This window comes from Tupaia chinensis, unplaced genomic scaffold (genome assembly GCF_000334495.1).
Source record: "Tupaia chinensis unplaced genomic scaffold, TupChi_1.0 Scaffold000277_1, whole genome shotgun sequence".
NCBI classification, from domain to species: Eukaryota; Metazoa; Chordata; class Mammalia; order Scandentia; family Tupaiidae; genus Tupaia; species Tupaia belangeri.
This window is the reverse complement of record NW_006159760.1, coordinates 1,539,224-1,564,051: the sequence shown is the minus strand read 5'-3', so window position 1 is coordinate 1,564,051 and position 24,828 is coordinate 1,539,224. Positions and strand designations below refer to the sequence as shown.

Genomic DNA, 24,828 nt, shown 5'->3' with positions numbered 1-24,828 from the left:
TCTCTTCTTTCATTTTTTTCCTCTTTTCTTTTCTTTTCTTTTTTTTTTTTTTTACCCCTCTCTCTCTCTCTCTTTTTTGTATATATAGAGATTTTTGCAGTAGGGTACATGCATTTGCCAGAAAGACAGAGAGAGACAGAAAGCTAGAAAGTGAGAAATCACCCTCCAGGAGGGATGGTTACATGCAATCTCTTCTCCATTCCCCTCTCAGGATTTTGGGCATGCATGCACATGCACCAACATGAGTTTCAAACCATCAGGTCAGGGACTCAAACCATGGCTGACCACACAGGAATATAGCTACCTAAACATTACATCTGCTGATCCCTTTCCCTTCTTTTTTAAAACCACTCAGGTCAGATTCTCTGATACCCAATTCTATGACACCAAAACTATTATTGTTAAGTTCATCAATGATTTTTGTCACGGACTAAACTATGTGCTCCAAATTCACATATGAAGCCCTAACCCTCAATATGACTATATATGGAGACAGAACATTTAAGGAACAAATTAGAGATGGAGGCCTGAATCCAGTATGACTAATATTCCTTTAAGAATAGAGAGAGACCAGAGATGTGTGTGCATAAAGAAAAAGCCTTGTGAGGACATAGAAGAGGGTGCTATCTGCAAGCCAAGGAGAGAGGCTTACGAAACCAACCTTGCCAGCACGTTGATCTTGGACTTCCAGCCTCCAGAAATGTAAAAAGGTATATTCCTGTCATTTAACATGACATCCAGTCATGGTGTTTTGTTGTAATAGCCCTACCAGAGTAATACAACCTTCACATTACAAAATACAACATTTTTTTTTTCATTGTTCAACCTTACTTTACTTATCAGCAATATTTGATATGGATACATATGTTCTTTTTTTTTTTTTTTTTTTGAGAGATTTTCACTGTAGGGCGCATGCGCTCGCCAAACAGACAGAGAGAGACATAGAGACAGAAAGCGAGAAATCACCCCCCAGTGGGGATGGTCACGCCACAATCCCTTCTCCTCCATTCTCCTCTCGGGATCCTGGGCACGCACGCACACGCGCCTGGCGTGAGTTTTAAGCCACTGGGTCCGGGGCACGAACCACGGTCGACTACGTGGGAGTCCAGCGATATAGCCATTACGCTAACTGCTGGTTCCCATAGATACATATGTTCTTAAAGCTTATCTCCTGGGATACAGCACATTTTCTTTTGCTTTCTTACCCTTTCTGCTCTTCTGTGTTTTATTTCTCATTTCTCTACCTATGTATGTTTTTTTTTTTTTAGAGGTTTCTGCTATAGGGCGCGTGCGCTCGCCAGACAGACAGAGAGAGACAGAGAGACAGAAAGCGAGAAATCACCCCCCAGGGGGGATGGTCACGCCGCAATCCCCTCTCCTCCATTCTCCTCTCGGGATCTTGGGCACACATGCACACGCACCCGACGTGAGTTTTCAGCCACTGGGTCCAGGACTTGAACCGCGGTCGACTACGTGGGAGTCCAGTGACATAGCCATTACACTAACTGCTGGTCCCAACCTATGTATGTTGTTACGTGCCATTGAGTGAACTAATTTTTTTGCTAACCACACTCAGTCCTGAGGTAATCTCATCTAATCTCCAGGATTGAGTTACCACCTGTATGCTGAAGACTACCAAATTTATATCTCCAACCTGGAACTCTCCTCTCACCTCAGACCTAAATATTCCATTTCCTATAAGACATCAGCACTTGAATGTCTAACAAGCAACTCAAATTTAACATATTGGAAACTGAGATTCTAATAACTCACCACCACCACCTCCAATAAATACAGGCCCCCTACAGTTTTCATTCTTTCTTTTTTATTTTTAAGACAGATTTTTGCTATAAGGCACCTGTACTCACTGTAGAGACAGAGAGACAGAAAGTGAGAAATCATCTCTCAGGGAGGATGGCCATATTACGATCCCTTCTCCTCCATTCTCCTCTTGGGACTTTGAGCATGCACACACTTGCACCCAGCATAAATTTCAAGCCTCTGGCGTCAAGGACTCCAATAGTGGTGAGCCATGTGGGAGTCCAGTGACATAACCATTACACCATCTTCTGGTCACCCTCCCAATCACAGTTTTCTTACCTCAGTTAATGAAAACTCATTTTTTTCTTAAGCAGATTCTGTCCATCAGTAATTGCCTTTAAAATTTACCATTGAATTTGCTTATGAAATGAAGGTGAACTTACCCAAAACAGACCAAACAAAGAATTGGTTATATCATACTCACGTTAGGATTCTCATCCATATAAGTCGTCTTATCTAAGGAACATCTCCTACCCAGATAAAGAGCTAGCTTAGCAAGCTATATTTTACTGTGTTGTTGGAAAACTCAGGACATATTTTTGCATAGAAAAATATGTCATGACTTTCCTGACAAACCAATATTTCAGTGGATGATGCTCTCTCTGGCCTGATTAGGTCATGAATGAGCCACAGTGGAGCCCACCGTCTTGTAAACTAACTTTTTTCACAGGAGCCCCACTGAAGGAGCAAGATGAGCCTGTAAGAGTCCTTTCTTCCTCATTTGTTTTTGGGAAGCTGCAAGATTGAGCCATTTAATAGTTCAGGGAATTATCTAGGCAAGCAATGAAGGTCCATGTGGACAGCAAAGATAAGAAGGAGCAGTAGAGAAGAACACTTTGAGAGGAAAACTAGTTTTTGAGGAAATGAACTAAAAGCAAGAGAAGAATATGAAGCTATGATGGTAAAATAAGGTCTCCAGAGAAGCCTTGCTTTCTAACCATACCGATATGTCTATAAATTACCATTTTTTGGAGAGTTTTTTTGTGTGTTTATTTGTTTTTGCTATAGGATGTGTGTGCTAACCAGAGAGACAAAGAGAGACAGAGAGACAGAAAGTGACAAATCACCCTCCCCAAGGGGGGAATGGCCACACACCAATCCCTTCTCCTCCATTGTCCTCCTGGGATCTTGGACAGGCATGCACACACGCCCAGCATGAGTTTAAACCACCAGGTTCAGGACTTGAACCACAGTCAACTACATGGGAGTACAGTGACTTTGCCATTACACCATCTGCTGGTCCCTAAATTACCATCTTAAGGTAACTTGAATGGATCTCTTTCTTAGAGACAAGCGAGTCTAACTAATTCACCAGCTAAGTAGACCATGAGGTTATGTATAGATATTAACTATATAAAAAACATATCGTATTCATGAGTTTGAGAAAATGTTTGTTAAGTCAGGTGCATTTGCCTGAGAGTGTCACCAATCAAAAATGTACAGAATCACAGTTAAGTGACTAAATGTGTAGGTCAATTGCAGAAAACAGCATTTTGTTGAATGTTTTGTTAAAACAAGTGCATTTAATAAACTACTTGCAAATGATTTTATCTGTGTAAAAATCTAGTGAAACTTAGAATTATGAAGCCATAATTTAAATTGAACCAACAGCAGTAGGTGTAGCAACTTTGTGGTCTTTCATTTTGTCCTTAATTTTCAAATATGCTAAGCTAAAGATCAACCATAACAAGAGATGGTGGAGTGTAATCTTTTCTAAGGAAATGGAAGATACATTTTGATTGGTGTTACTGATTTTGTGGCATCTATTGTGTGAAGGTGACAGAGAAAAATAGACACCAGAAACATTAATCATACAAAATCTGTCACCAAGGAGGGACACAACTAACAATTTTGCCATCAAAATGCAATCCATAATCAAGGGAAAAGGGAATTGCTGCGCTGTGTGATCCACCCCTGATAACTAATTAATTAGATGCCAACTGCTAAATACTGGAGCCAAGGCAGACAAAGAGTCTATTTTCTCCCTTTGCAACAAAAGCAATTTATCAGTGGACTATATTCATTTCTTCCTTTTTTTTTTTTTTTTTTTGTCAGTTCCCAACTAAAAATGAATCTTTTTTTAAACTCTGATTATTAAAATCCCTAAAGCCTTTGGTATAAATTTGCAAGTTGAAAAATTTTAAAATGTGATTAGTACTATTTAGTCTATGTATATTTAAAACAGCTTGGTGCAGCTTAGTAAATTCTCAACATTTGTTTTTACCTCGAGTGCAATTTAATAAATATTAAACCATGAGATACGAGTTTATGTAAAGGCCAGATTGGTGTATATTTTTGTGTACACATGGCTTGCATTTCCTGTAGAGAGTTAACAAAGGAAGTAAAACAGGAAAAAGAATAGAATAAAAAAGTCGTCTTTGGCCTTCGGATTTCAAATCCATTAAAAGATAGGTTTTAGGGAGGTGGTAGTTTCATCTGAATTGTTTTTCTTTTCTTTCTATTCTTATCCTAGTTATTAACCAAATTAGAGTTATTACCCAAAGAATAGAGGTCCTAGAATCAGGCCCAGAGCGAGCTCAAGGGCAGCAGCTTTTGTGTATGAATTTGTGCTGTTCTGTTCAAAGAAAGCCATTCAGGCTTTTAACAACTTTATTTTTGTCAGTGTTATGGGAGAACTGGGGGAAAAAAAAGGATTAATGTATGTGCATAAGGGAAAATGGGAGTCAGTTAGGTAGTTAGGATTTTAGTGGTCTAAAGGCAAAACCAAAAAAGAAGTAAATGGACTTTATACTACTCAGTGTTTTAGGAGGGTATTGTGAGACCCATTGGCATGTCACATCAGTTGGCGGGTAGAATTCAAAACCTTATCTGTTAGATCTGCAAATCGGTTACCACTAACCACTGCCTACACATACCCACACATGTTCTGTGAATCCTAGTAGGTTGTAAAACTTCACAGGTCCCCATATTAAATTAAAACAAATTAAAGCCTTTTTCAATCAAGAACTGAAGTCCTTTCTTTTTTTTTTTTTTTTTTTTGGAGAGATTTTCACTGTAGGGTGCATGCGCTCGCCAGACAGACAAAGACAGACATAGAGATAGAAAGCGAGAAATCACCCCCCAGGGGGGGATGGTCACGCCGCAATCCCTTCTCCTCCATTCTCCTCTCGGGATCTTGGGCATGCACGCACACGCGCCCGGTGTGAGTTTTAAGCCACCAGGTCCGGGACACGAACCGCGGTCGACTACGTGGCAGTCCAGCGACATAGCCATTACGCTAACTGCTGGTTCCCAAGAACTGAAGTCCTTTCTCACAGAACACAAGTTAGGTCAGCCTTCTTTGGTACAGCCAGGACATTTTATTAAGTACTCGCCGTGGGACTCACCTGTCAGCACTTTCTGTGTAAAATACGCTGTTTATTAAACATATTTCTGGCCCAGCAGATCTAACACAGGAAATAACAAAGCTAGGGGAAGGAAAAGTGGAGAATAGGGCATATCGTGATGCTAACTTCGTATCGATTTCTCATTTCTAAAGCAACTCGAGAAAAAGTAAAATGGGGGTCAGCTCTGTGATCTGGTGTTTAAGGCAGCCAGATCCCACATAGCCAACCCCACAGTTCAAGCCCTGCACCCAGCAGCTTGAGAAACACACAGGCACATATAGGCACATATGTGTGGGTGCTCAAAATCCTTTTAAAATGTTAAAAGCAGAGTTCTGTGTTAGGAATCAAGGGACCTAAATCTTCCTCTCCGCTATATTGCTAGCTCCTTTCTAACCTGGGGCAAATGACATCAAAATCTTTAATGTTTTCTCATTTCCTAATAGTAATAGCAACAATAACAATGAATGTTTAGCATTTATTGAGTGCTTGTTACACAGCAGGTGCCCCAAGTCTCAATTCATTTAATTTTCACGGTATTCTAATAAAGTTAGCACTATTAATTTTCACGGTATTCTAATAAAGTTAGCACTATCAAAATTGCCATGCACTGATGGCAAAACTGAAGTATTGAGAGATCCAAGGCCTTCTCCTTTTGAAGAGGCCGACCCAGTCAAGGGGGATGGGTCTTCAAAAAAGTTCATGGAATATGTGTATTATGAAAAACTACACCATCTTTATGTCTCTCTATTCTTCTGCTACATTCTAGGGTCCTTCAGTAGGACCCCTGAGTTAAATTCTTACTGGGATGTTCAGTCAGACCTTTTAACTGAGATAACAGAAATAGTAGGTAATAATAAATAAAAGAATATCCTATGATGACTACCTCACAGGTCAGTTTCCCCTTTGTCTTTAACAGAAGGAAGGCTGGGACCAGTAGATGGAGTAATGGTCACGTTGTTGGACTCCCACATATTTGACGGTGATGCCAATTCTGGACCTGGTCGCTTAAAACACACACTGGACACATCTGCGTGTGTATGCCAAAATGCCAAGAGAAGAATGGAAGAGAAGAGATTGAGGCTTGTCCATCCTCCCCTGGGAGGGGGTGGAGTGATTTCTGGCTTTCTGTCTCTCTGTCTCTCTGGTGAGGGCACACTCCCTATAACAAAAATATCTCTCTCAAAAGATAAAAACGAAAACAGTAGGGAGGCTAACAATCAATCTTTGACCATTTAGCTCTGGAACATTCATGTCTTTCAGTTTTGTCCTTATTCTTCAGCAAGTTCCTTTAACTTTCATGATTACTGGGGGAAGAGTCAACCAGCCTGAAGAAGGGGAACAGCTGAGCAGGATGCAAGGAAAGTAGTCTGCATCTGTCCACGTTGAAGAATGAACCTCCACTAGCGCTCAACTACTGTTTGTACGTTACTCTCTAAGATCGAAATTTTATCTTTTATGGAATTGTCTGCTTCGTTGTTCAACCTCAGAGCACAACTGGACACTAGAGAAAGATATTTGAAATGTCTAAAATAAACACATTATTATCTTTAATCAAAAAGAACTACAAATTTTGTCTTCTTTTTTTTTTTTTTTCTTCTAGAGAGATTTCTGCTATAGAAAGTGTGCACTCACTGGAAATACAGAGAGACAGAAAGCAAGAAACCACCCCTCAGGGGAGATGGCCATGCCACAATCTCATCTTCTCCACTCTCCTCAGGATTTTGGGCACCTACACAAACATGCCTGACATAAGTTTCAAGCTGCCAGGTTCATGACTTAAAATGTGGACAGCTATTTTAGAGTCCAGTGATGTAACCATTACGGCATCCACTGGTCCCGAGAACTATAAATTTTAAAGAAAGACAGAAATTTCATGTTTTCCAAAGGTCATAAATATTAAAGAGATAGTTTAAGTGTCAATTCAATGATGAAATGTCCAAACTCATTGGTAAGCAAATGAATTTATATTAAAATCATTCTGTTTTATATTTATTAAAATTGCAAACTTGCAAACTTGCTTTGTGTGTGAAAATGTGTAGAGATAAACTTGCCCAAACACTCACTTCAGTATACAAAACAGCACTCAGAGTGGAAAGCAGTCCGCTAGTGCTTAGTGACATAAATTGAGCAAATACCCTTTGACCTACCTGTTTCTAGAGGTCTGTACGGTTCTAAGTATATCAACATTTTTCATGCCATTGTTTGAGGTAGTGAATTATGATATATAACTAAGGAAATGGATAACAAAATGTCAAGTATGTATGCTACATGATACTATATATTGGGTGAAATAAATACATATCCAAGGCATAATGCATAGTGAAAAAAGTAAAAAAAAATTATATTTAGAACACAGTATCATTTTTGCAAATTTAACACACACACACACCCAATAATATCACATTAATTTTTTCAATAAAGAAACATATGTATTTAAAGACATACACAAAATACCTTAGAAGATAAAGGGAGAAAATAAGTAAAGAGAGATACATTACTTGGAGTAGTATGATACAGCAAACCTCTACACCTGAAGATCAAGTGGATCTTGATTCAGGTGGATATTCTTGAGCTGGTGCAATAAGGAAACCTGAGAAGGGACAGTGGGTGCTCAAGGGCCTCAGAAGGGAATATTGTGTGTCCTACTCACTGCAACCATGTGTGTCTCAGGGTCTGTCTTTCATCCTGATGATGTGGTATTTTTGTGGTAATTTTCTTAATTGGAGAATGAAGAAAATGAACTAAGAGAATCCTTAGGAGTGTGTGGAGTCCTGGGAAGAACAGTGATTTGGGCACCGTGTAAAGCTCTACCCAGCTCTAGGCCGGCCGCAGGACTCTGGGTGAGATATTTCTGTTTCATAAGCCTTAGTTTCCTTATCTGTCAGGAGAGTTAATAGCACTGGCAGTGCATGGTTGTTAAGATCAGATAATTTATTCATTTCATTCAACAAGTATTTGTTAAGTAAGTCCCTGTCATCGTCCACTGTCCTAAGGGTTGAGCTATAGCAGTGAATAAAACAGGCTAAAAAAAAATGACTAATCTTTTGGATTATAATTGGTGAGAATCACAGTGAATTAAATAAGTGAAATACCCAGAGTGGTAGGTGGTGATGAATTAAAAAAAAAAAAAGAAAGAAAGAAAGAAAGAAGAAAGAAAGAGAGAAAGTATGTGTGTGGGGGGGAAGAGTATAGGGAGTGAAATGAAATGGAGATGAGACAATTTCATTTTAAATAGAATTCTTGGAGAAAACCTTGCTGTGACTTCTAAATGAAAATCCAGAGACATTAAGGAAGTGAACTGGGCAGATCCCTTGGAAAAAGGCAATCAATCCTGGTGACCCTGAGGTGGAAGGTAGTTTGACTAGCAGAAGAAGAGCAAGGGTTCAGGATGAAACGAGAGTGGTGAGCAGGGGGGAAGGAGAAGGGCATGGTGGGTGGCCCAGCACTCAGCAGCCATGTCAGGAGGTTTTTCAGACCATCTTAAGAACTTTAACCTTTACTCTGAGGCCGGAAGCTGCTGAAGGGCTCTGAGCATAAGGGGTCTATCTGTGACTTGATTTACTTTAAAAGAGGACTTTTCCGGTGGCTGTGTCAAGATAAAGGAAAGCAGAGCAAAAAACCAGCTAAGAGGCATCTGTAGGGATAGGGCAAGAGATGGAGGCTTGACTTGAGTTGTGGAGTTAGAGTCAAATTCGGGGTCTGTTTTGAATATGCTGACAGGCTTTGATGCAGTGTGTGAAAGAAAGAGAGGTATCCACGCAGCCACCTATATAACCACTTAGAATCCAGAGGTCACATTCTAAGGCAGTTACCTCAAATATTAGCTTATACTACACCTCCTGGTGGGACCTTGTTAAAATACGGAGCCTGGTTCCTACGCTCAGAGATTTTCAGTCCATCAGCCTTCTGAGGGATCTGCACTTCCAACAGGAGTGCTAGGTGATTCTGGAAGATGTTCCACACACCTACACCTCAAAAGACACTCATCTAGAAGGGTTGGCATTTTCAAAATTTGAAGCATTCTTAGAAGAAATTCAACTAAAGTGTGAAGTCCATGGAAATCTCGAGACAAATATTCCAATTTTAATTCTAAGACAGGGAAACATCTATAGTAGATGATCTTTACTTCTAATTGTGGCAAGTATGGAGGTAAGTGGTGAGTGATTATAATTAACTTTCTTCTTTCAGTGAAGGTAAAAACCAAAGTGACTGAGTGCATCTGTGAAGATGTATTTAATTGCCTTTACACATGGGATTTGTGGGAAATGTAAAAAAATTAGGTAAAAACAAAAAATGAGGGGTAGGGACTGACTCTAGGCCAATTTTTTTGCCATTATTTTGTTTTCAAGTTAAAATTATATTTGCATATCTGCTGGGGCACAACCAGATGAAATGAAAAGTTTTTGGGCCCACAGGTGGCATGGTGGTTGAGGTGCTAGACTCCCACATGTTCGACCACAGTTCGAGTTCTGGGCCTGGTGGCTTGAAAATCACACTGGGTGTGCTCAAAATCCCAGAAGGAGAATAGAAGAGAAGGGATTGTGACATGACCATCCCTCCAGGGCGTGATTTTTCACTTTCCTTGTCACTGCCTTTCTGTGTGTCTCTGGCAAGCACATGTGTCCTACATCATGAATTGAAAAAAAAAAAAAAGGCAAAGAAAAAGATCTGATAGTTTAAAAAAAGAAAAAACAAAAATGTCTATCATTGATGGGCAAATATCAGTGGAAACTAAAGAGTCAAGTTAAAGGACTAGACATCATTTTTAAGCCTTTTTCTTTTGACTTGATAATTATGTTTCTTTTAAAAGTGCAATCTACATAATTCCTCTTGACCAGGTTTTCTGAATTTGTAGATTAAAGGCTCACAAATGGATTTTAAGATTCCTTCTAGGTCCAAAATAATTTGTTATGCTAAAGAAAGCCAAAAGAAAAAAACACCTATCGTAATTTTAATTAAATATCTGCTGCTCACATATAGAAGTTGCCTGCATGCACAGATTGTCCCTGAATTAACAAATTTTCCTTAAAGTAGAAGATTAGTAAGAGATAGAGATTGCTCTCTAATTTCAAGCTTAGTATTTGAGATGTAACTTTCAAGAAGCCCAGGTCACTTAGACTAGGATCAGAGAAAGACTCTAACAGGTAAGAGCATTTGAAACTCTTAAAGTCATCCTCTCCATTTAAAGTGGGAGTGGTTATTTGTAAATAAAGCATCAAGATGGTTAGTGTACACAGAGTACAGAGATAAACATCAAGGTTAATGGCAAATGATACCTTCTAGTAATTTTTATAAATAAAAATACAAATAGCATCATCATTGTTTTGGTTGGGGACAGTCAGGAGACTATGAATACTTTGTTTTCTGGATGAACATTGCTTATCCTCCCTGATGAATCATTGCAGATTGGGTAGTAACCTGACAAAATGTAGTACAAATGCAGGAAGACGAGGCTCAAATGCCTACAGATGGCAGAGAGCTCAACGAGGACAAATGAAATGAAAATGATGATTTTTTGAGTCTTCGTACCACAAGACTATGCCTTGTGAGCAATAAAACATGAGACCTTTTATTCTGAAAGGATGGAAAAAAGAGTCTCTGGAGTCAAGTCACTAAGTACCATTAATGAAAGAGAAGCGAAAAGAACAAGACGAATCAATATAGGTAAGGAGTTTTAATGGCCCTATTGTGCATTCACTTCACCAAATCTGGCCACAAGAGAATACAGAAAAAAAGACAACTTTTGAATCACTAAATCCTAGACATGAGGAAGATCTACAGAATCTTTGAATGGGGAATATCCATCCCGTTCTCTCTCAGGTTTGCAAAATCTAAAATTAGAAAATAATGTGCTCATAAGATTTCCCCAATGACAGCCTGTTAGAATGTTTATTTCTTTCTCTTTTTCTCTTCCTGTCAACTCCAATCAAACTTTCAAGGGGCACACAAGAATAATTCATTATGTTAAATTCCGTGGATATTTAGTAGGCAGAAACCAAGGCCAGGAAGATGCAAATGTTGAATCTACAGCAAAGGTTCCTGACCTGTAGGTCATTTTGCTTCCTAGATGCTGTTGGCAATTTCTGGAGATATTTTTGATTATCAACAACTGACAGGGGTGTCATTGGCATCTTGTGAGTAGAGACCAGGGATGGTGCTAAACACTCTACAGTGTTATGGGGAAAGTTCTCCTTAACAAAGGGTCATCCAGCCTAAAAAGTCAATAGAGGGACCAGCAGTTGGCGTAATGGCTATGTTGCTGGACTCCCATGTAGTTGACTGTGGTTCGAGCCCCGAATCCAGTGGCTTAAACTCATGCTGGGCACATGTGCATGCATGCCCAAGATCCTGAGAGGAGAATGGAGGAGAAGGGATTGTGGCATGGCCATCTCCCCTGGGGGGGGGTGATTTGTCACTTTCTGTCTCTCTGTCTCTCTGTCTTTCTGGCAAGTGCACGCACCCTATAGCAAAAACCTCTCCAAATAAATAAATAAATTTTTAAAAAGTCAATAGAAAGGCTGAAAAACCCTTGACCTTTAAAGACCTTTAAAGAGTATCAGTGCATGTTAGTAGAGTAAAATACGTAGAGGGGGATATTCAGAGTATAAAGAGCACATATCTGAGTGAGTGATTAGTTTCTTTAGGGATATAGAAAATATCAGAAGTTCTTCACATCTGTAATGATCTTTGAGCTCACCATAGAAGAAGAATTTTGACTGACACTGGCAAAGAAAGACAAAGATTCCAAACATAAAAATATAAAAATAAGTGATCTTGTCAGCATCTACTGAATAAAAGCAAGACATGGAGCAGAGGAAAGCATGGCACAGAATCACTCATAAAGTGTCTGCTAAGTTCTTCATCCTGTAAATAGAACTGATGAGGATTAATTGCAGGAGAAACCTCTTGAACACTGGGGACAAGGGCATGTGCTTATTCTATAGCTAATATGAAGCCATTAGGGTCTCTGAACCCAGGAAGGATATGACCAACCAAAATATATTTGAAAAATAAATAAGGGGAAAAATTTGCATAAGATTTCTGGAGCATTCGTCAAAACAAATTTCTCAACCTGTTAAGAAGTGTTATTAGATAAGAGACATCTGTGGTCAAATAAATTTTGAAATATTTGATTAAACTAAATCAGACAGGGGGCTCTGCTATTGCACTTCAGAATTTTTCCTTAGCTATTGGATTGTCAGAAAAGTCATGACATATTTTTCTATGTCTTTTATGCAAAATTGTGTCATGACTTTTCCAACAACCCAATATTATGTATTGTACTCTTTCTAAGGAACCAAAGAATGGAGCATTTTCCTAGAAAAAAATTATTATGTCTTGCACAATAGAAATCATGTTCTAAAGAACACTACATATGAAATGTAAGATAATATTTAGGGAGAAAATTATGAGAGTGAATTAATACAGGAACTATTTTAACAACAAAATTAACTTTTGGACTTCTAGCTCAGACATTTAGCATAGAAGGATACTCCATGAAAAACCCTTTGGGGTGAAGATATTGTTGTGCACAAGATAGATTAAGTAGGAAAGAAGAGACTAAGAAAAGTTTAGAAGAAGGATGCAACACACGAACAGCCAAAAGCATGTGGAAAAATGCTCAACATTCCTTATCATAAAGGAGATGCAAATCAAACCACAATGAGATGCCACCACACCCCAGTCCGAATGGCTAAGAATTTTTTTAAAAAATAAAGAACGATAAATACTGGAGAGGCTTTGGTGAAAAGCAAATACTCCTACACTGTTGGTGGGAATGTACATTGGCATAGCCACTGTGGAGAACAAGATGGAGGTTCCTCAAAAATCTACAAACAGAACTACCATAGGATCTGGCAATTCCACTCTTGGGTATCTCCCCAGAGGATAGGGATACACTCAGGTGGAAAAACACTTGCAATCTATGTTTATCACAGCATTATTTACAATTTTTAGGACATGGAATCAACCCAAATGTCAACAAAAAGATGAATGGACTGAAAAAGTGTGGCACATATACATTACTGAATACTACTCAGTCATAAAAAAATAATTAAAAAAAAAAACAGTGAGACCCTGGCATTTGATAGAAAGTGGACAATTATGGAAGATTTAATGCTAAGTGAAGCAAGTCATACTATGAAAGAGAGCCATTTTACATTCCCACTTAATATATACCAAATGTCTGCACTCTATGGCAGAAACTGAAAGACTGGAAGACATAAAAGTATGGCGAACAACTATGGATACTAGAGACAGTGTGGAAGGAGGGTAAGCAATTGGGGGTGGGAGGAATTAAATCAAGGAGGAAAACAAAGCAAAACATTTATGAACACAAAAATGGAAAATTATCTGGTAAGGACAATGTGTATGGCAATATCTTTGCCTGAACTAATATGCAGTGTATAGTGTATTCATGCTGGGAAAATGATTTTGTGTGCTGTAAAGATGTACAGTGATTAATTAAAAAAAATGAAGAAGAAAAAGAAGAAAGATGCAAGGATGACAGTGAATTGGCTTACACTGATGTGCCAATACTAACCAATTATTGTAGCTGTCTGGAATGCTGAGCGAGAAGGATTCTGAGACTCTCTGAGGAATCAACGACAGATTATATAAATCTGGCGATACCTTCTATAGAAGCAAGGAAAATAATAAGCGGAACTCACGTCACATGTTTGTCACATACAAAGCAGAGGTGGCTGGCTCCAGAGAGTTTGTGTAGTGGTTTTAAACATTCTTGGTTAATGAAATTTTCTTCAAAAGAAACCTCACCTAGAAATGTAAACAAAGAGAAGAGATAAAAGAAAAACTGTCTAGGTAATGTCTAGAAACCTCACCCACTCTATTCTCACTCCCTGCTGACATCACTACTCATGATAGCTTCTGGAATTAATTAGCTAGGTGAAAAAACATTTTAAAAAGAAAGACTAGCAGATGCTCAAGGAAGCTAGGGATGATAAGCTAAACACTTTATCCTATCAGGGGAAATCCTTCTCCTTTCTTTTCTTTACTTCATTAGACCCTAAATGTTCTTTATGACTTTTCAGAAAAGATGGGGGGAATGTCCAGAGTAGTTCAATCTCAGAAATAGACAATCAAGGGGCAGGATTTTGGGTCCATGTGGATGTTAAGGTATAAGATTGGATTATATAGCTGAGGACCCCCGTGGACCTTGGGCAGTAACTGACAGCAGCAACTGAAGGTGAGAACATCTCAAGAACAAGACCTATCTGTAGGTAGCAGAATCATCAGTCTCCTCTCTGCCTGCCAATTACCCCTGGTGAACTTTATAGGTTTTGAAGTTTATACAACTACCCAGGAATGATTTCTTTGCAGTTTCAGTTGTTAATTTCATGGTTTGTTCTGTAAACTCACAGTGAAGTGCAAAGCAAAGGAACAACATATTTGAAACCTGTATTTTGCCTTGGAATCAACAGAAAAGTACTACAAGAATAATTTATCACTCTGACAAGCTTCAGATAGCTAATGAAATTGGCAGGTACCTGTTTGAAAAAAAAAAAAAACAAAGATTAAATCTAGAATGAATGCAAAACTGTAATTTAGACCTGGAAAATAACTGGTGGATTTTATCTGATACATACATACCATTCTTGTCAACTAAAGCAACTTGACATTTTCTCCTCTCGTTTCAACAAAATAAATGCTGATGGATCACACCGAGGACAGTTTTCTCTTTAGTGTTGCACCTTCACCACCGAGCCTCTTTGCTCATCAAATGTGTGTAACATGTTCTCGGTCATTATTTGCTGGAGTAAAGTTATTGTTTCCTGAGTACCTACAATCTTTACAATAGCAGCAGATATCTTACTTATGAGAGGCTTGAAGAAGGAGGCTGAAAACTACTTTTCAGAGGCCTGGTATGCATCTTCAAGGGCATAAAATTTGTGCTCAGGAAGATGCAAAGTTCAGAAAATATGCAGACTATACTTTCTGACAGTTCTTAAGTAATGTGGCTAGAGGTTACTAAAAATGTATTTCAATCTATAAATTGGTATAATTAGCAGTGTCATGTGGACGGGGGTGATTTTTCCCACATTACAGAGTTCAGCCTATTATAATACTGATTAATAAGCATATTTTAAGCAGAGAATCTCTGAACAGTCTCCAAATGACTTAGGTAGTTCCTTGCTGAGATATGACATCTTAAAATGAGTTTGTGAAAACATTGATTTTGTGTTTTGAATGATCTAAAATGTATCCTATGCACTGTGGCTATGAAATGTTGAAGAGTTATGATCTTGTTCACCTACTTTGGATTTGTTTCAGCCAAAACTATAAGATTTTACAAGTAATGGTAAATATCACTTTTCGAATGTTTTTAATGACCTTCATAAAGAGATATGGCGATTTGTCTGCTGTATGCAGACACATTACTACAAGAAAATTAAATTAGAATCAAGTCATGTTAACCTTCGTTACTTAGGGTGTGAATCTATTTGTCTATCTTATAGTAGTAAAATAATATTATATATGAGTCTGCAGATGTTTTGAAATAAATATGTGATATTCTGTTATATTTTAGATGAGATAGAATGAATTTTTTCCTTACATTCCCAATATGGTAAAATATCCACCGGGCACTTGAGGTTAAATCCGGTTAGACACAGTAGCATTCTAGCAGTATACTGGGTAGAAAGGTAGCACTTTTTTCTTGTGCCCTATTTTGTTAAAACAACTATGTTATTAAGGGCAAAAACTCAAGGATATGTTTTCAAATCTGTGTACTTGTTTCCACATGACAATATAACTAAGAAGATTTTTTTGATGTGGGGGGAGAATTCTTTTAAAGTACTGAGCCTTAGAATGTGTGTTTTGGGAAACAGAAAAGTAATGCATTTTACTTTTTGAGCAATTAATTTGTGTGTGTGTGAAAATGCAAACCTCTGTGTATACATATATATGTTATATATATATATATCAATCACTATATACAGTGTAAACCACTATACATACATCTATCTATGTGTGCATATACATATGCAAACAACTATATAAAGTATAAAACACTATACACACACATGCACGTGCACGCACACACACACATCCATGCATGATCTAAATAAATGGCCTCCAGCGTGTTCCTCATAGCTCTTTTCTGGGCAAGCAAAATGAAATCTTATACACATACATCTGGACGTACTCAGAGCTTGTCACATTTGAATTAAGAACTCATAATGGCATCAACTCTGCTGTCATTGGTTTTTGACATTTATATCAATGTCTTTTAAAACGGGGACATTTAGACAGTTCCTGGATGGGTTCTTGAGATCTAAAGCACATTGACATGACTCAATGTACATGTAAAGGAAATGTTTAATTGTTTGGTGGTGTTTTCAATGCCAAAAGTTTCCAGATGCTGAAAATATTGACACCAAGTTTTCAGAGACTAGGGTTTGGTGGAGTGGCAACAGTGGAGGTATGGGCAAGATCTTTTGATTTTGGATGCTAAAACCAATGAAAGCTTGAAGTTCCAAGTTATATTTGCCAAGAATTTAAAAACTACATCTTCTCTTGTTGATGGTCTAACTGTGATGGTTCAAGAGAGAAGCCTGCCAAAAGCAGGAAGGGATTTCCTATACTTGTGGTATATAATATCTCCCAAATGTCTTGCAGAACCCAGTAATTAGGAGTTGCCAAAACATTTTAACATCATTTTATGGTGCCACCTCACCCAATCCATGTTGTTCTGCAGAATATGAAGGATGGAAGCAAAAATGGAGTTGAAGAGAATGAGAAAAAAATAGCACGAGGATATTCCATTTTTAAGATGACAATAGTGATGTTATCTGAGAAGTTGGTAAAATTCCAATCTTGAATAAAGATGAATTGCAGATGCAACCACTCCTACGAGAAAAAAAAGAAAAAAAAAAGAAAATATGTTATGCAACATTTTAAAAGAGAAAAGGCAGATTCTTCATTCATCTTATCTCTTAAGAATGAGGTATTGCACCATCTGCTCCCCAAACCGTTATTTCATTTCACTCTGGATTTCTCCTTGGTCTCCTCCCTACATTTCTCTGAATTTTCAGATTGGCTCTTTTCCTGTGAGTCACATCCTTTCGTAAATGTTTCCATACTTCCCCCAGTCTCTGCAGCTTATGTGTGACTCTTTGTTAAGCATTTCAAAATAGTCCATATTGCTGTGTTGTAATACTTTGCCTGTATCTAGCACCTTTTATTTTTAGAACTCAGTGGTACTCAAACAAATACTGTCTTCCTAACTAATATGTTTTAAAAATGATTATTCATTTTATAGGTGTAAAGTTAAATCTTCATTTTTTTTTTTAATGGGAGAATGACTAGCTCATGCCCCTCTTCTACAGAGCTTAATCTAATTCAGTGTCTTTGCAAAGTCTGTTCAACATAGCCTCCCAATTATAGTCATTTCTATTATTATGTCATTGACTTCGATAACATTCTACGTAACATTTTAACACAGTGCCTTAGGGTTACTCATTGCTGATTATCCAAGCCAGCAATCTGAAATCTTTTCCTGTATTTGTAGCCACTGACCAAATACACGATTTTAGTTCATCATTGGCTCTCTCAGTTTGAAACAATAACTAATGGTTATAGTTTATCTTATAAATATAGTTTTATTGAAAAATACCCACACTCATTTGTTTATGTATTGTTTATGGTAGACTTGAGTAGCAAAAGTACAAACTGAATCTTATCAGTCTGCTATTTTAAAACCTCCTACTAGGGCAAGAAGGTGGCATAGTGGTTAAGGCACTGGACTCCCACATGGTCAATGGGGCTTGTGTCCCTGGCTCAATGGCTTGAAACTCATACCAGGTACATATGAGTGCATATTCAAAATCCTGAAAGGAGAATGGAGAAAGGATTGTGGTATAGCCATCTTCCTAGGGCGTAATTTCTCACTTTCTCTCTTTCTGTCTCTCTAGCAAACACATGAACCCTATAGCAAAAATTGTCTCAAAAAAAAACTAACAAAAACCTTCCATGACTCCCCATTTCTCTCAATATAAAGATGACCTTTGTAAACTCACCCTACGGTTCTATGATTACCTTTGCCTCTTCTCTTTTCTTCTTCCTCCATAACAGATATTCCTGGCAAAGTGTGAACAATTTCAAATAAGTTTCTGAAATACTCCATGCCATACTAAAGAAGCCCCTGACCCAGTAGCTTGTTAAGTTCTATATCTATAGAACCTTATGTTTCTTTCAATCTAGCATATACTAGAATTGCACTGTAGTTTCACAAGCTTGTGTGAAGTCTTCGCAATAATCTACTCCAGAACTAGTATTGTTGCTATCATGTTGACCAGCACTAAATACAGTACCTGGCACATAGTAGGTTTAGAAATATTTAGTGGTACAAGTAATAAAAAGTGTATACCATTCATGTACTGAGATGAGAGAAAGAAAGATCATATCAGGATGATTTTGTTTTTATTTTAGGTATTTGACGTAGGGCACCTGCACTTGCCAGAGAGAGAGAAAATAAGAAATCACCCTCCTCCCCCGCCCAGGGGGAATGACCCTGACACGATGCCTTCTCCATTGTCCTCCTGGGATTTTGGGCATGGGTGCACACCCACCTGATTTGAGAGTTCATTTGTGAAGTTGGCCATGTAGGATTCTTGCACCTTAACAACTACATTACTTGCTGGCCCCTAATGATGATTTTTAATCTGGAAAAGTATAAAGAGATAAACCAAATTAGAAGCAGACAAGGCATAAGAGTGGTAAAAAGAATGTGATTTTTTTTGTTGAGACACTAACTAAATCTGAACATGTAGTATGCTATAAGTGTTCAAAATAATGATGTAATAACCAGACATATTTACTGGATTATGATATGCAGGACCAGGAAATAATACCTTTCTTGCATTTCATACTACTAGATTAATTATAAGCAGATTGACCTTTTCACACCCTCCATTAACTTGTGTTAATTATACTTAGTTTGTTTTGGTACAAAATATTTTTAAATCTATTCATAGTTTCTTCATAATGCACAATTTTCATGAGTTCTTTTTTTGTCAAAATCCGAAAGCTTTTTAATAACAGGGCAGGATCTAGGGTTAGTTTTTGTAGCCTCAGCTGGCACGTTGGCCTCTGACACACTCGAACTTCCGGCCCTTGGAACAGACGTAAGGTTTGGTGTGGCTGTGAGGGGTTCCAGGGGCCTTGCGGAAATGTCGGTACACCTTGCAGCACTTGCGAGGACTAGAGAGTAGGATGGTGCCACAGCCCTTGGGGGAACCTTGAGGAAATGTCGGTACATCTTGCAGCACTTGCGAAGACTGGAGAGTAGGACGGTGCCACAGCCCTTGGGGGAGTCCAGGGCTAGCTGGTCGAAGGCAGGGATCTTGCCCCCAGCCTTGAGGATGTGACTGACGAAGGCAGGAATCTTGCCCCCAGCCTTGAGGATGTGGCCCAGCTGGTCACACGCAGTGCACACACCTTGAGCTTGCGCACCTCCTGAATGCGCACATCATCTGTGATGGTCTCCACAACCACAGCAGTTTTGTTTTCCCAGCCAGAAAGCTTCATCTTGCAGATCATCCTGGAAAGGAACAGAGGGGGCCTTTCATGGTGTGCGACTCATGAACAACTTCTTCAGTACAACTTGGTTGCAGGTGGAGTTGGTGCGTCTGGCCAGAAACAGGTATAGCTTGACCAACAGCCTCAGGTAGATGTCCTGGCTCTTGGGCTCGTTGCCTCCAACCTTGCGGTCCTCCTTATGGCAGATGTCAACCCCCATGATGGTGCCTTCTCAGCCAGGTCCAGAAAGAAAGTTTCATGAGCTTTTTGAAGTCCCTCCATATGTGAAAAATATTAATATGAAAAATATAAAACTTCTAGAAAGTAGAAGAGACATGAGGGTCGCTGATAAATCTGAATAAGATTGCTGCTATAGGCATAAGAAATACATGTTTTATTTTCCATAAGCACATTTTATTGATTGTGATCCATTGTCATATGTGTGTGGTGTGTGTGTGTGTGTGTGTGTGTGTGTAGTGAGATCTGGAGAGAGAGAGAAGGAGAGACTCGTTTATTCATAAGAGTTTACAGATTATCTTGGATTCAGCTACACAATTTTTCTACATATATAAATGCCATTCTATAAGATGTGAATTCTTCTATGTTACCTACATGGTGGAAGGAAGATAGCTTGGCAATTACATTAATTCTGAATAATTTGCCTTGTCGAGCCAGTCTCTAACCACAATAGCCATGAGTCTACCTAGCACGTAAATTGATAAAGGGATCGTAGTCAGTAACAAGAGCCATATTAACACGTCTATTCAATTTACTGTATTTGCACCTCTCAAAACAACTTGGAAATTAAGATTTAATATACTCTTAAACTGAACTGAAGTATTAATTCCATTAAAATAATTTATATCTTCTGCAAAAATTCCACCCTCAAAAGTATTTGTGTGGTTATGTTTGTACTAACTCTGTTGCTATCTTTACTATTATAACTAAGAACAAAGCATAACAATATATGAATATATTCCAAATGATAGATGTGCTTTGAAACACTTCTAGGCAGAAAAATATTAATAAAATGTTATTAAATAAATAACACAATATTTACAAATAAGAGCATTTCAGAGGCTTTAGAAGTTCAGAAGAACTTTGTGCAGACAAATCCTGGCATATACCAAGTGTACTCTGATCCACGGTCCCAATGATGGCCTGGCTTCTTGGTTCTCTCAAAATAGCTTATTTCTACATAAAAGGCTTTGCCAATAAAATTTACACATCAGCTAAAAATAACACTTGTCTTTTATTCTCACCCAAAATATTCTTAGGAAGGATTGTTGGTGTTCTTTTTCTAACTATATAACTTTATAGTATTTGTTTCTAAAAGCAAATAAATGTGGACTACTATGTGATTCACATGAATGACTTAACTTATCCTGAGAAAGGAAAGCCCTCCTACTGTTCTCAATGGTTATTTGACTGGGACAAACCATGTTTGAACTGTTTGAATACATATCCCCTTACCTCTGCCTGGTGGGATTTGAAGTCACCCACCAAGCAGGGTTAACTAATGACTGAAATGAAATCCAGTCATTTAAGGAAATCTCAAAGGCTTCCTGGAGTTAGGTTGGAAAGATGTCACTAAGAGAAGGGCTGTGCTTTATGCTTTTGCAATGTTTACAAAACCTATAACACAATGGAGCATGATTAATGAGGCTCTTCAAACTTCAGCCCAAGAATAGGACTTTGTACTTGTCAAGTCTGAGGATCAGCCTTTTATCACCCCCCATAATGTAAGAAATGTAAACCAGAACCTAGACATTTCCTAGAGGAGTTTCCCTGGCTTTCATCCTCAAGTAAACTAAGGGTTAACAAAGAGATATTCTCATTTTTTAATAAGAATGACAACTTAACCTCAGGAAATGGTTTTCCCTAAAATTCTACTACATTTATCATTTTATTCTATACTTACAAAGTGATGTAAAGTGAGTTTGCCAGAAATTATTATCACCTTGTCACAAATGAGACATCTGGACATAAGGAAATTAAGTGACTTTGCTAAATACCCAACTAGTTGGGAACAGATTTGATACCAGAACTCAACTGGCTTATATTCCAAAGAGACTGCAACATACTTTATACTTAAACATATTCTATAAGGCATTAACTGAGGAACCTGGCCAGTAAGCAAATTTTCTCAATATCTTGAAATCTAGTTTTCACTCTTTTCTTAAAGCCAGAGACTAATGTGGAAAACGAAGAGGGAAAGTGAGATTTAAATCCATAATAAAATATTTTTCATGAGTCTCCTGAAGAAATTGGTCTCCAAACATTCAGAATACTGTTTTTCTGTCCATTCAGAGCTCACCCCTCATTAAATGTGCTCACCCTCATCTCTCTTCCATCCGGGATGCCGTTGTGAATGGGTGATGGATGACTCACAGGTTCAGGGTATCCACTCACAGTTCTAACCTCCTTCATTCTATCAACAGTTTCCTGAGGCCTGAAAAACAAGGTCTTCCTGTCTGTGAAAAGACCAATAGGGAACACACGAACTCAATCCTACCGCCTCCAGTGGGCAAACTTCTGTTTGAACGCAGAATACCAACCCGGGCTTGTTTTTAACTGTGAATAACTATGTCAGTTGCCTAAACCTCTTCATGTGGGGATTATAAATTTCTATTTGGGATCCTTTTATATCATTGAAGGTAGATATAGATTATTATTCTTGTACATTTTCATCAGTAGCACCCAGAAAAGCATGATGACAGATTACCCAAAGGTAATAGATTTGACATGTCCCTATTCGATTTTCTTTCTTTTTCTATTTTACTTAATTTTTGTTTCGGCTAATCCTCCTAGTCAAATGACATGTTTATCTGTTCTCGACATTATAGTGGAAACCAAGGAGCAACACCTTTGGTGGTTTTGCTTACTTATTTTCTGGTTGCTCACAGCTCTGGAGCTGTCGTCATCTGAGAAATGAAAGACTCTTGATCTGAGCTCCTTGATGGACAAGATGTTGTCTTTATTTTTTTCTTCTCCCTTCGGCAACTGATAACTGCTTTTGACTTTCTTCTTAAGCCATCTGTCTAATGCTTTCTTGTTTTGTCAGACAGGGAAAAAATTGACATCCTCACAAAACGATATTTATATTGCCCTAACTGGACAGAGTCAAAAAGAAGGTACCCGAGTGATGAATATCTGAAGGAATTAAAGTGGTGTGTGGATTAAAACAATAATTCTATTATCAAAGATAATCATATTACCTTGAGCTGGAGTAAACAAATGTATTGTGGGTTGCAAAAATAGAAGAATCTTTTGGCAAAGAGTCTGGGAGCAAAGAATTAAATACAAAACAGAGAATCTGTTTTTCTGTGTTGAATAATAAATCTTCTAAAAACATTTCTAGTTTTTTTTTTTTTTCTGAGAAAGCAGTGGAAAGAAATTCTATGTCACTCTGTGTTTTGTTTATTTTGTTTTTGAAATTTTTACAGATTACATAGGTAGATTTAATCAGATTGGAAATAATCTACTGTTTTGAAGAACTAAGGAACCATAGGAGAAATTGTTTAAGACATCCATGTTAGTTTATTTTTCTAATATACTCCATGCCTTTTATTTACTCTTAAGATAATTTAAGTCTGCAGATTGCATAATATTTATGATGCTGGCCTCCCATGTACTCGACCGTGGTTAGAGTCCCGGACCTGGCAGCTTAAATTTACTCTGGGCACATGTGTGTGCATTTTCAAAATCCTGAGAGGAGAATGGAGGAAGGATTGTGGCATGGCCATCGCTCTGGAGGGTGATGTCTTGCTTTCTATCTCTCTGTTTCTCTGGCAAGCACACACACTCTATAGCAAAAATCTCTCTCTCCAAAAATAAATAAACAAATAAAGAGTTAAGTCCTATTTATTGGTGGTATGAGAGGAGGAACTAATAAGAATTTTACCAAGATTAAATATTGATGCATGTTGACATTTTCCTTTTGAAATGTTTTGAAATAATTTTATTTAGATATTTTTGCATATATGTATAAGTATAAAACTCAATAAGTATAAAACTCAGTGTTTTTAGTCTATTTACCAAGTTATCCATCCATCAAAATAAATCCACTTAAAAACATTTTTATATTAGTAGTATGATCTTAATGGTCATTTATTATTTTATTTTTTTTCTTTTCTCTCTCTTTTTTTTTTTTTTTTTAGACAGTAATCCCTTTTCCTACTTTCTCCCTTAGAATTTTGGGCATGCATGCAAACACACCTAGCATGAATTTTAAGCTGCCGGGCCCGAGACTCAAACCATGATCAACTATATGGGAGTCCAGTGATGTAACTATTATATATCTACTGGTCCCAGTGCTCATTTGTTATTAATCTCCATTCCTACTTCCCTCTCCCAAACCCCTTTCCCTGGCAACCAGTAATCTGCTTTCTGTCTTCATAGTTTTATCATTTCTGTGTATTTCTACTAATTAAATCATACAATGTGTGTTTTTTTCTGTATGATTTCTTCTTCTTCATGTAAGATTTGTCCATGTGGTGGCATGTATCTATAGTTTATTCTTTTGCATTGCCAAATAGTATCACATTACATGGATATACCACATTTTGTCTATCCTTTCACCAATTGATGGACATTTAGGTTGTTTCCAGTTTTCAAATATTATGAAGAATGCTGTCAAGAAAATCCACGTGAAAATGTTGGTGTGGACATGTTTTCATTTCTCTCTGGTGAATATTTAAGAGTGTAGTTGCTGGATTGTGTGGTGAATTTATACTCAACTTTTAAAGAAACTATCACATCAGACTGTCTTCCAGACTGACTGCATTATTTTAGCTTCTATCAGTCATGTATGAGATTCCAATTTATTGACTGTCTTTCCAATGTTTCTTAATACCTTTTTTATTATAGCCATTGTAGTGGATATAAAATGACATCTTATTATGCACTGATTTGCATTTCTCAAATATTATGTTGAAGCCTCCTTAGTTTTTATTGGTTTATGTCTATAATTTTTAAAGCCATGTACTTTATACACATACGAAGATAACCTGTGTCTTTAGGGGAATATGGCTTTTATTGCAGAAATTTAGAAAAGTTTGAAAGTGTTTTTATTTGTCTGTTTTAAAGCCCATTAGCTCACAGGAGAGAGACAAAGAGAGGG

The 24,828-nt window shown here is 37.8% G+C and overlaps 1 long non-coding RNA gene and 1 pseudogene across 1 annotated transcript in view; both read right to left on the bottom strand.

The window, feature by feature from the left end:
• Window positions 1-18,823: 18,823 nt before the first annotated feature.
• LOC106735030 (uncharacterized) overlaps window positions 18,824-24,828 on the bottom strand; it is a 6,257-nt gene continuing 252 nt past the window's right edge. Inside the window, exons 2-3 of the long non-coding RNA XR_001370473.2 lie at window positions 22,044-22,180; window positions 18,824-18,850 (exon numbers count right to left, since the gene is read on the bottom strand). This is a non-coding gene — a long non-coding RNA (uncharacterized LOC106735030). The remainder of the gene's footprint in view (window positions 18,851-22,043; window positions 22,181-24,828) is intronic.
• Window positions 19,244-19,926, bottom strand: LOC102471968 (60S ribosomal protein L18-like; annotated as a pseudogene).